Source organism: Saccostrea echinata, unplaced genomic scaffold (assembly GCF_033153115.1).
Source record: "Saccostrea echinata isolate AGI-Se365-2 ecotype Australia unplaced genomic scaffold, CSIRO_AGI_Sech_v1 ptg000015l, whole genome shotgun sequence".
In the NCBI taxonomy this organism is placed as follows: Eukaryota; Metazoa; Mollusca; class Bivalvia; order Ostreida; family Ostreidae; genus Saccostrea; species Saccostrea echinata.
In genome coordinates, this window is record NW_026889764.1 from 10,081,765 (window position 1) to 10,090,698 (window position 8,934).

Consider the following 8,934-nt stretch of genomic DNA (forward strand, 5'->3'; position numbering starts at 1 on the left):
GTTATTTTTGTCTCATTTTGATTTATTTATTATTTACAAGTCTACCTGATCATTAAAACTATGAAAGTACTTTTTTGTATTATACAATATCATTTTTTGCATAATTCTCTTCTTCTATTGACTTTCAAATACATTATTTACAGTGATTAATTATCAAAAGTGAATGGCAAAGGGGAATAATTTCTCTCAGTAGAATACAAATTAATAGAGCGATGGTCCTGCTGTTAAAAAAAATCTGGTAAAAATATCCTTGCGTATTAAAATTTTTATTCTGTTTGCCTTCGATTTGCCAAGGAGCAGATAAGATTTTCAAAGAAATAATGCATTTTCACTACAGATTCAACAAAGCCCTATCCTAACATCAAAACCCATGGTCATGAAATTCACAAATTTGATAGAGGTACCTTCATCATAACTATGCACTTGAATATTTTCAAAGAATTAACACTTTTTCATTATATTATCAATATATCCCCCCCCCCTTTCCTTGCGAAACACCAAAACCTGGTACCACAAGTTTAGACAAAAAATTATAAGAAGCACAATTGTTCATCATATCTATGAACTTTGTTTATCTGCTCAACACTAAGAGGCAGACAGGATTATTTAACAGAAATAATTCATTTTCACTATGTTATCAAAGAAAGTATGCTTTTTCAATATATTATGAATAGAGCCGCCCCATCCCTGGGGCCATGAATTTCATAATTTTTGCTTATCATAATCATGTACTTAGTTTGCTTAAATAACACCCAGGAACAGAGAAGGATTTTCAAAGAATTAATGCATTTTCACTATATAATCAATAGAGCCCCGCTCTATTACCCGAACCCCTGATCCAGGGGCCATGAAATTCACAATTTTAAAAAAGGCTTCATTGCTTATCATAACCATGCACTTAGGTTGTTTAAATAATACCCTGGAGAAGAGTAGTAGATTTTCAAAGATATAATGCATTTTCACTATATGATCTATATAACACCGCCCTAGCACAAGAACCACTGACCCTGGGGCCATGAATTTCACAATTCTGTAAAAGCCATCCTTGTGCATCACAACCATGCACTTAGTTTGTTTTTATAATACCCAGGAGCAGAAAAGAAGATTTTCAAAGAATTAATGCATTTTCACTATATAATCAATAGAGCCCCGCCCTTACATCAGAACCCCTGAGCCTGAGGCCATGAAATTCACAATTTTGGAAAAGGCATTGCTTATAATAACCATGCGCTTAGTTTGTTTAAATAATACCCTGGAGAAGAGTAGAAGATTTTCGAAGATACAATGCATTTTCACTATATGATCTATATAGTCCCGCCCTAGCACCAGAACCCCTGACCCTGGGGTCATGAATTTCACAATTTTGGTAGAGGGCTCAATGCTTATTATAACCATGCCAACAGTTTGACTACTTGGTGTCCAGGATTAAAGAAGAAGATTTTAAAGATTGCATCAATTTTGGTGGTTTTAGCCCCACCCCTCACGCCCCAGTTTGGCAGGGACCATGAAATTCATAATTTTTGTTCCCCTTTACCCATAGGTGCCAAAATTGGTTGAAATTGGTTCAGCGGTTTTGGAGAAGAAGTTAAAAATGTTCAAAAGTTAACGGACGACGCACGACAGATGACGAACGACGACGGACGAAAACAAATAGCAATAGGTTACCTGAGTGACTCAGGTGACCTAATAAAAATCTTATCAATACCGTTAAAACAACATCGAAACTTATGCTACTGAAATCATTGTTAGGAAACTGAATGCAAAGTGAAATAAAAACGTTTAAATAGGCGGATATAGGGTCAGACTCTGTGTAAAATGCATAGAGAGAGTATTTTTGAGAAACTCATTACGTTACGTTTTCGACGTTACAATGTTGTTAGACTGTTCCGTGGTAAAAAAAAAAAAAAAAAAAAAAAAAAAAAAAAAAAGTAAAATTTCAATAAAAAGTGAAGTTTCATTTTAACATATGGAATGGCACTTCATACATAAACAAAATAAATACAATAATTTGGTATACTTGAATTTCTGGAATATAATGTAACAAAATGGAAATCGTCCGCAAACGTTTCGAACAACCCTCATGGAGAACATATATCCCATGATTTATAGCATCATTAAAGATTTAAATAACTCTAAGGGTGGTCTATCATTACTTCGCTAGTTAATGCATTTGCCTGCAAAAGAAAGAAGAAAACAGAAATCTAATCTGATATAATAATATTTATCATATAAAATTTGACAATCAAAAATATAATACGGTACCCATGCCTTAAAGTTAAAATGAATTACGGAATAAAAATTATGATTTCTTTTTTAAGTAGTTAATTTTCCTCTATTTTCACTGCAGTAGCCCGTCTACATCGATCCTTTTGCTATACCGATCTCGATGTATTTTTACAGATATTTTTAATTTCAGTTTGTGTGATACTGTATAGCGAAAAAGATGAAGATAACGAACAGTGATCGATCTCAATATAAATTTTTAAACAATACAAATATGTGAAGATGGCATAAAACAAAGCCTGGAAATTCCAGATGTGGAATCATGTGATAGGAGTGGTAACTGTGACCCGTTGACCGGTCACACCTACCGTTAGTCCTATGTATCGATCAGGTAGACGGAACATTGTGTTGTCAAATTTGGTATAAAAACAAAGGCCTAATACTTATTAAGAACGCGCCAGTCAAAATACGACCAATGATAGGTTACATTTGTTAACAATGTCACTATAAGGACCATAGAATTTAAGACATGCTTACTTTAAACGAGATTGTTGAAATCCCTGTAACATCAACTTATTTGGTAGTAGTTTGCCTCGGTTTCATACTTAATCGCTCCCGGAGCATGCTCTTGAGTGTCAAAGGTTTGGAGACAAAAAACCATATGCAGGTGATAGCGGGATATTTCTACATAAATAGGGAAAGTTGACGATGGAAAAGGTGAATTCATCTCGTTTGTCATACAATTTTGTTGTTAGTTGGACCTTTAAGTCTATAGTCAGTAAAACATCCACATATGAAATAGATGCGTCAGACTTCTTGGTGTCTTTTATTTCAAGTCCACTGGGATATACCAAGTCGACATATGAATGGAAGAAAGTATTGTTAATTGATAATACGTCGTCGATATACCTAAATATATAGTTGAAAGCAGCCTCTTCCCATGTAGAAGTTTTTTAATTAATAAATTAAAGGCGCACAACTACTGACCATTTAAATTCCAAGTTTGCTGGAAGGCCTGGCCTGGTCTCCAAAGATTAAATAAATGTTTTCAATGCGGAACTCCAGCATCCATTTGATATCAACTTCAGGGTTCTAAGTTTAGTAATTTTGTTGATGACCAATCAGAAGATACCAACATTTCCGACTTCCGTTTTTATTAGGTCACCTGAGTCACTCAGGTGACCTATTGCTATCCGTTTTTGTCCGTCGTCATGCGTCGTGCGTTAACATTTAAACATTTTCAGCTTCTTCTCTGAAACCGCTCAACCAATTTCAACCAATTTTGGCATACATGTATAGCATTTATGGGTAAAGGGGGACAAAAATTGTGAATTTCATGGTCCCTGCCCCCCCCCTAGGGCCTGAGGGGTGGGGCTAAAACCACAAAAGTTAATGCAATCTTTAAAAATCTTCTTCTTTACTCCTGGACACCAAGTAGTCAAACTGTTGGCATCACTGTAATAAGCATTAAGCCCTCTACCAAAATGTGAAATTCATGACCCCTGGGTCAGGGGTTCTGGTGCTAGGGCGAGGCTATTTAGTTCATATAGTGAAAGTGCTTTATTTCTTTGAAAATCTTCTTCTCTGCTCCTGGGTATTAGATAAACTAACTAAATACATAGTTATGTAGAGCAAGACTGCCTCTTCCAAAATTGTGAATTTCATGGCCCCTGGATCAGGGGTTCTAGTGTTAGGGCGGGGCTTTATTGATTATATAGTGAAAATGCATTAATTCTTCGAAAATCTTCTTCTCTGCTCCTGGGTATTAAATAAACTAACTAAGTACATAGTTATGATGAGCAAGAGCGCCTCTTACAAAATTGTGAATTTCATGGCCCTTGGGGCAGGGGTTCTAGTGTTAGCTAGGGCGGGCCCTATTGATTATATAGTGAAAATGCATTATATCTTGGAAAATCTTCTTCTCTGCTCATGGGTATGAAATTAACTAACTAAGTATATTGTTATGATGAGCATGGCTGCCTTTTCCAAATTGTGAATTTCATGGCCCCTGGGTCAGGGGTTCTGGTGAAGGAGGGGGGACTCTATTGATTATATAGTGAGAATTCATAATTTCTTTCAAAATATTTTTTTCTACTCCTGGTTATAAAGCAAAGAAATAAGTGTATAGTTATGATGAGCAAGGATGCTTTTACACAATTTTTAAAATTTAAGGACCCAGGGGTTCTGTTGTTTCTCTGAGGGGGGGCTCTATTTGATAATATAGTAAAAATTTGTGAATTCTTTGAAAATCTTCAACTAATTGCATAGTTATGATGATGAGGGTACCTCTTCCAAATTTGTACATTTTCAACATCTGGACCATTAATTCAAGTGTTCTGGTCCTGGCCAGGGCTCTATTAATTTGTATTCTATTGAAGTTATTCCCCTTTGCCATTCACTTTTGATAATTAATCACTGTAGATAATGTATTTGAAAGGTTAATAGAATAAGAGAATTATGCAAGAACATTTATTGTATATTATAAAAAGTACTTTCATAGTTTTAATAATCAGGAAGACTTGGAAATAATAGATGAATAAAAATGAAACAAAAATAACTTATCTTCTTAAATGTTCTTCAAAGGCCAATGGAGGCCAATGTGAGAGGTAATAATATAGACATTTTGTTAAAAGTCTGCATGGTAATAGTGATAAATGGGGGACATATAGAAAGATACTAAACCAATTATTTTGTTGATCTTAATCGTACTAATTTTCTTGCTATTGGGCAACAATTAAACCTTCATTTATCAGTTTATGGATCCTCTAAATTGTTGTACTCAGGTGACCGTTAAGGCCCTTGGACCTCTTGTTGAAGAAGCAATTGTCTATGATGTCAAAAAGTATAGTTTTCAATTTATCATGATGAATGGTTTAAAAAGTGCAGAAAAGTTGTAACATGTTACTGACTTTTGAAAAATTAAACCCTTGCGTCTCAAAATTCAAAAGTTAAATCAACTGTCCGGAGACCAGGTCTGCCAGGTCAGAGGTCATAGTAAAGTTGATTGTAAAGTTGACATTTTTTCGTAATTATTTAAAGACAGTGCACATGCTTAAAAGACTTATCTCTTAATAGTAAAAAAATATGCTATATATCCACACAGTCAACTGTTTTGAAAAGTAGGTCAAAGATCAAGTTCAGGGGTTAGGAGGCCGGAATCAATAGTATTTTACAAAAGCCAAATAATATCCAAAATGTAAAACCCACAACCCACAACTCCTACAGGTTTTAGAATATAGATAGAGACAGACGGACATAATCTAGGTAAAGTGATCCTTTTGTATCACTCTACAAGCGACAAAACATTAGCGTTCATAAAATCTGATACATATTTAAAATATTTTCTTAACTATTTATCATGTTATACTATACTCTGTATCATTTTTAGTTTCCACTGCTTTCCTCCGAATGATCAAACCTACAAAGAGAAAAAAAGTAAGTAAAAGAAGCAAAAAATATGTTTTTATCTAAGTTTTTGTTAATATCACCATCAAGAACTTACAAAGTAAAAGTTCCAAACAAATATGTCCTTTACATTTCATGATGTTCTACTTTGCTATAGTGCAACACTGTGTCAAACTTCCCAGTTTTAGTTTTCTTCCTGCTCTCTTCAAAAATTAAGAAAAATCAAACTTTGTTTGTAAAATATTGAAAGAGGAAGGAAATGTGCTTAGTTATTTTTGGGAAAAGTTGCGATATGATCACAAACATGCATATGTAATTGAATCATTTCTAATTTTTCCTCAGTTAAAAGTGTTTATAATTTTAAATCCCAAACAAGTATTAAAATAAGGCTTGGTGCTATTGAATGTTGAAGTCCTTGTTTTAAATAAACGATGAAAAATATATGTCATAGGATTTGTTTACATAAACCAAAAAAGATATAGGAACTGAGGTTTTATCAGTTCAATAGCTGTTACAGCGAGTACAGCAAGCTATTAAAGAAAAGCCTAAGCGAAAAGAAAATTCACACTGTGCATATTGATCTAATTTTTTTCCCGCAATAACCTTTAGACCAACATCATTTGCGAAATGCATGTCGCTGCAAAGTCCACAAATAAAAAATACTAACTGTACTTTAATGGAAATTAGAGAATTTGTTATAGACTAAATGAAATGAGATAATGAACAGTAATCAAGCTCAATAGTCCATTGTAAAATATAAATTTGAAACTGAGAAAACACGGACTCTAAATACATCACGCAGTTACGTTAAGGCTTCCCATAGAATATCGCAGTGCACTCTGGGCCTTCACTTCTCTGAACTACAAATATATAACGTCATAATTGAAAATGACGTCAAGTCACTGCACACTTGAGCTGTTATGACGGGGAGTGTGTCATAAACTTTACACCTTATTTCAAAGTGCATGTAAAATATCAGAACGCTTTTGCAAACTTCACATGTCTTAATTGTATTTTAAGATCTTATATGTCTGAATATTTTAAAATACTTCGTTTAATTATCCTTGATCGAAATTCTGTTCAAAATGCCTACGAAAAATTTATGCTTTTTGAAATGTACTCTATTTTATACCCGTGATTAGAGGTAGAATTTATTTTGTGTATAAAAGAGTCTAGCGCAGGTGATTAATGAAGATTAATTTGATATCTTTCGGCAAATATGTAAGAGGTGTTTATTCTCTAACTGAATCTTGCTTGGGAAAAATGTGCACGATGGCTTTGTTTTAATACAGATTTCAATATTGGAAAACACCGCCACCCTCAAATATATTAATGTGTCGGTAAATTGCACTTCGCATGAAATATTTTGTACCAGAGTAATACTATGACTTTTCCCAAGCACATTTCAGGAATATAACAACACGATGAATTGATTTATATAACAAAATGTTTATGGTAATCGTGTTTTATAAAAGGCTACGCCGAAAAGATTTATGTGTAACAGTTCAAAAAATTATAAATGATCGTCACGTGATCTACGGAGTCTTGTGATATCATACCAAATATGCTAATATATAGCCGAGAGAACCTATATAATCTATATAAAATGGCTGTACTTAAGTACATAGTTTACAAATTAAAATCAAAACCAACCTTGCACAGCATTGTTATGTTTTAAACGCATTTTAAAGCTTCAGGAAGCCTTAACATAGCTGCGCAAAGGTAAGATCAGTTGCCATGGAGGAATAAGCATCCCCTGTCGACAGGTCACACCCACCGTGAGCTCCTTCTCATGATCAAGCAAACGGAAACATCCGTAGACTATTCAGTGTAAAAATAATGGCCTAGCAATTAGTATGAAAAATATCAGTCACCATTCGACTTAATGATAGAATGTAGTTACTGATAGTTAATGTCATTGTATCGACCATAGAATTTGCGAAATGTTGAGTTTGAACGATACTGTTGATATTCTTATTTCATCAACTTATTTGTCAATAGTTTGTCTCGTTTTAGAAATTGTTCGTATGCATGCTCTTGCGTATCGAATCAAACGTCATGTGAAGGTAATAATGGTATATGCTACATAAATAAGGGAAGTTGACGATAGAAAAATTGAAGTCAGGACGCTTATCTTAAGTTTTGCTGTTAGGCTTATCAGAAAGATTTGCTGCTAGGTTACCATTAACGTCTTTTTCTTGTGAAATATCCAACTATGAAACAGATACCGGTATGTCAGACTCTGTGGTATCTTTTATTTCGAGTTCAAAGGGATATATCGAATAAACCTATGAATGAAAAGGAATATTGTTAATTCATAAAATGTAGTCGATATATCTAAATGTTGAATTGAAGGCCACAGCAAGAGCCTTTTCCTACACAGGTAAAATTGCAACGTATGTTAAACATATGTTAAACATACGTTTTACATATGTTTTGAAACATACGTTAAACATGAAAAACGAACAACATATGCTTAACATATGTTTGAAAACATATGTAAAACGTATGTTTAACATATGTTTAACATATGTTTTTATCACCATGAATGAACATGTGTTTCATAATACACATGTTGAACATATGTTATACCACGTACTACGGTTTCTGGATTGTAATACATTGTTGCATTTATTTCCTCTTCTTTCCTGGGAAATGTTTTTTTTTTACCCATCAAAATATTTCATCTCTTCATCTTTTGCTAATAATGTGCAGGGCACCAAGTTTGACATGTGTACTTCAACAATTATATCTTTTGTGTAAATGATTTAAATGATAACAGAACACAACATTGTTATCAAGTCTTATTTATTATTCTACATTTTTGCTACATTTTTTCATCTGTCATTAACTTATGAGTGTAGAGTTGGCAGCATCTAAAATCAATGAAAATGTATATATATTTTGAAATTAGCATTGTGTAATTATGCATTTTTAATAAAATCTTGCTTTATTTTTGAAATACCGGTAAAATATGAAGTAATGAATTGTACTGTGACATTCCAGAGTAACTCATAAATATCTATTTGTATCAGGAAAAAACCAAACCTTGACTGTTGAGGAACTTGTTTCTTCTTCTGCCATCAAGCTCCTCCATCTTTAACCATTTATCCTCAGTTTGGCTGCGGTGCTCTTGAATGTATGTTTTGAAATCATTCCAGAAATGGCTTTCTTGCTGGGTCTGGTTCTGGGTCTGATTCTGGTTTGTATAGACAAATATTTTTTGTCTATACAAGAAAGTTCTCTGAAAGTGTTGATATGAAACGGAAATCACCAATGGCCTATATTGTGTAGATAACTAGTGTA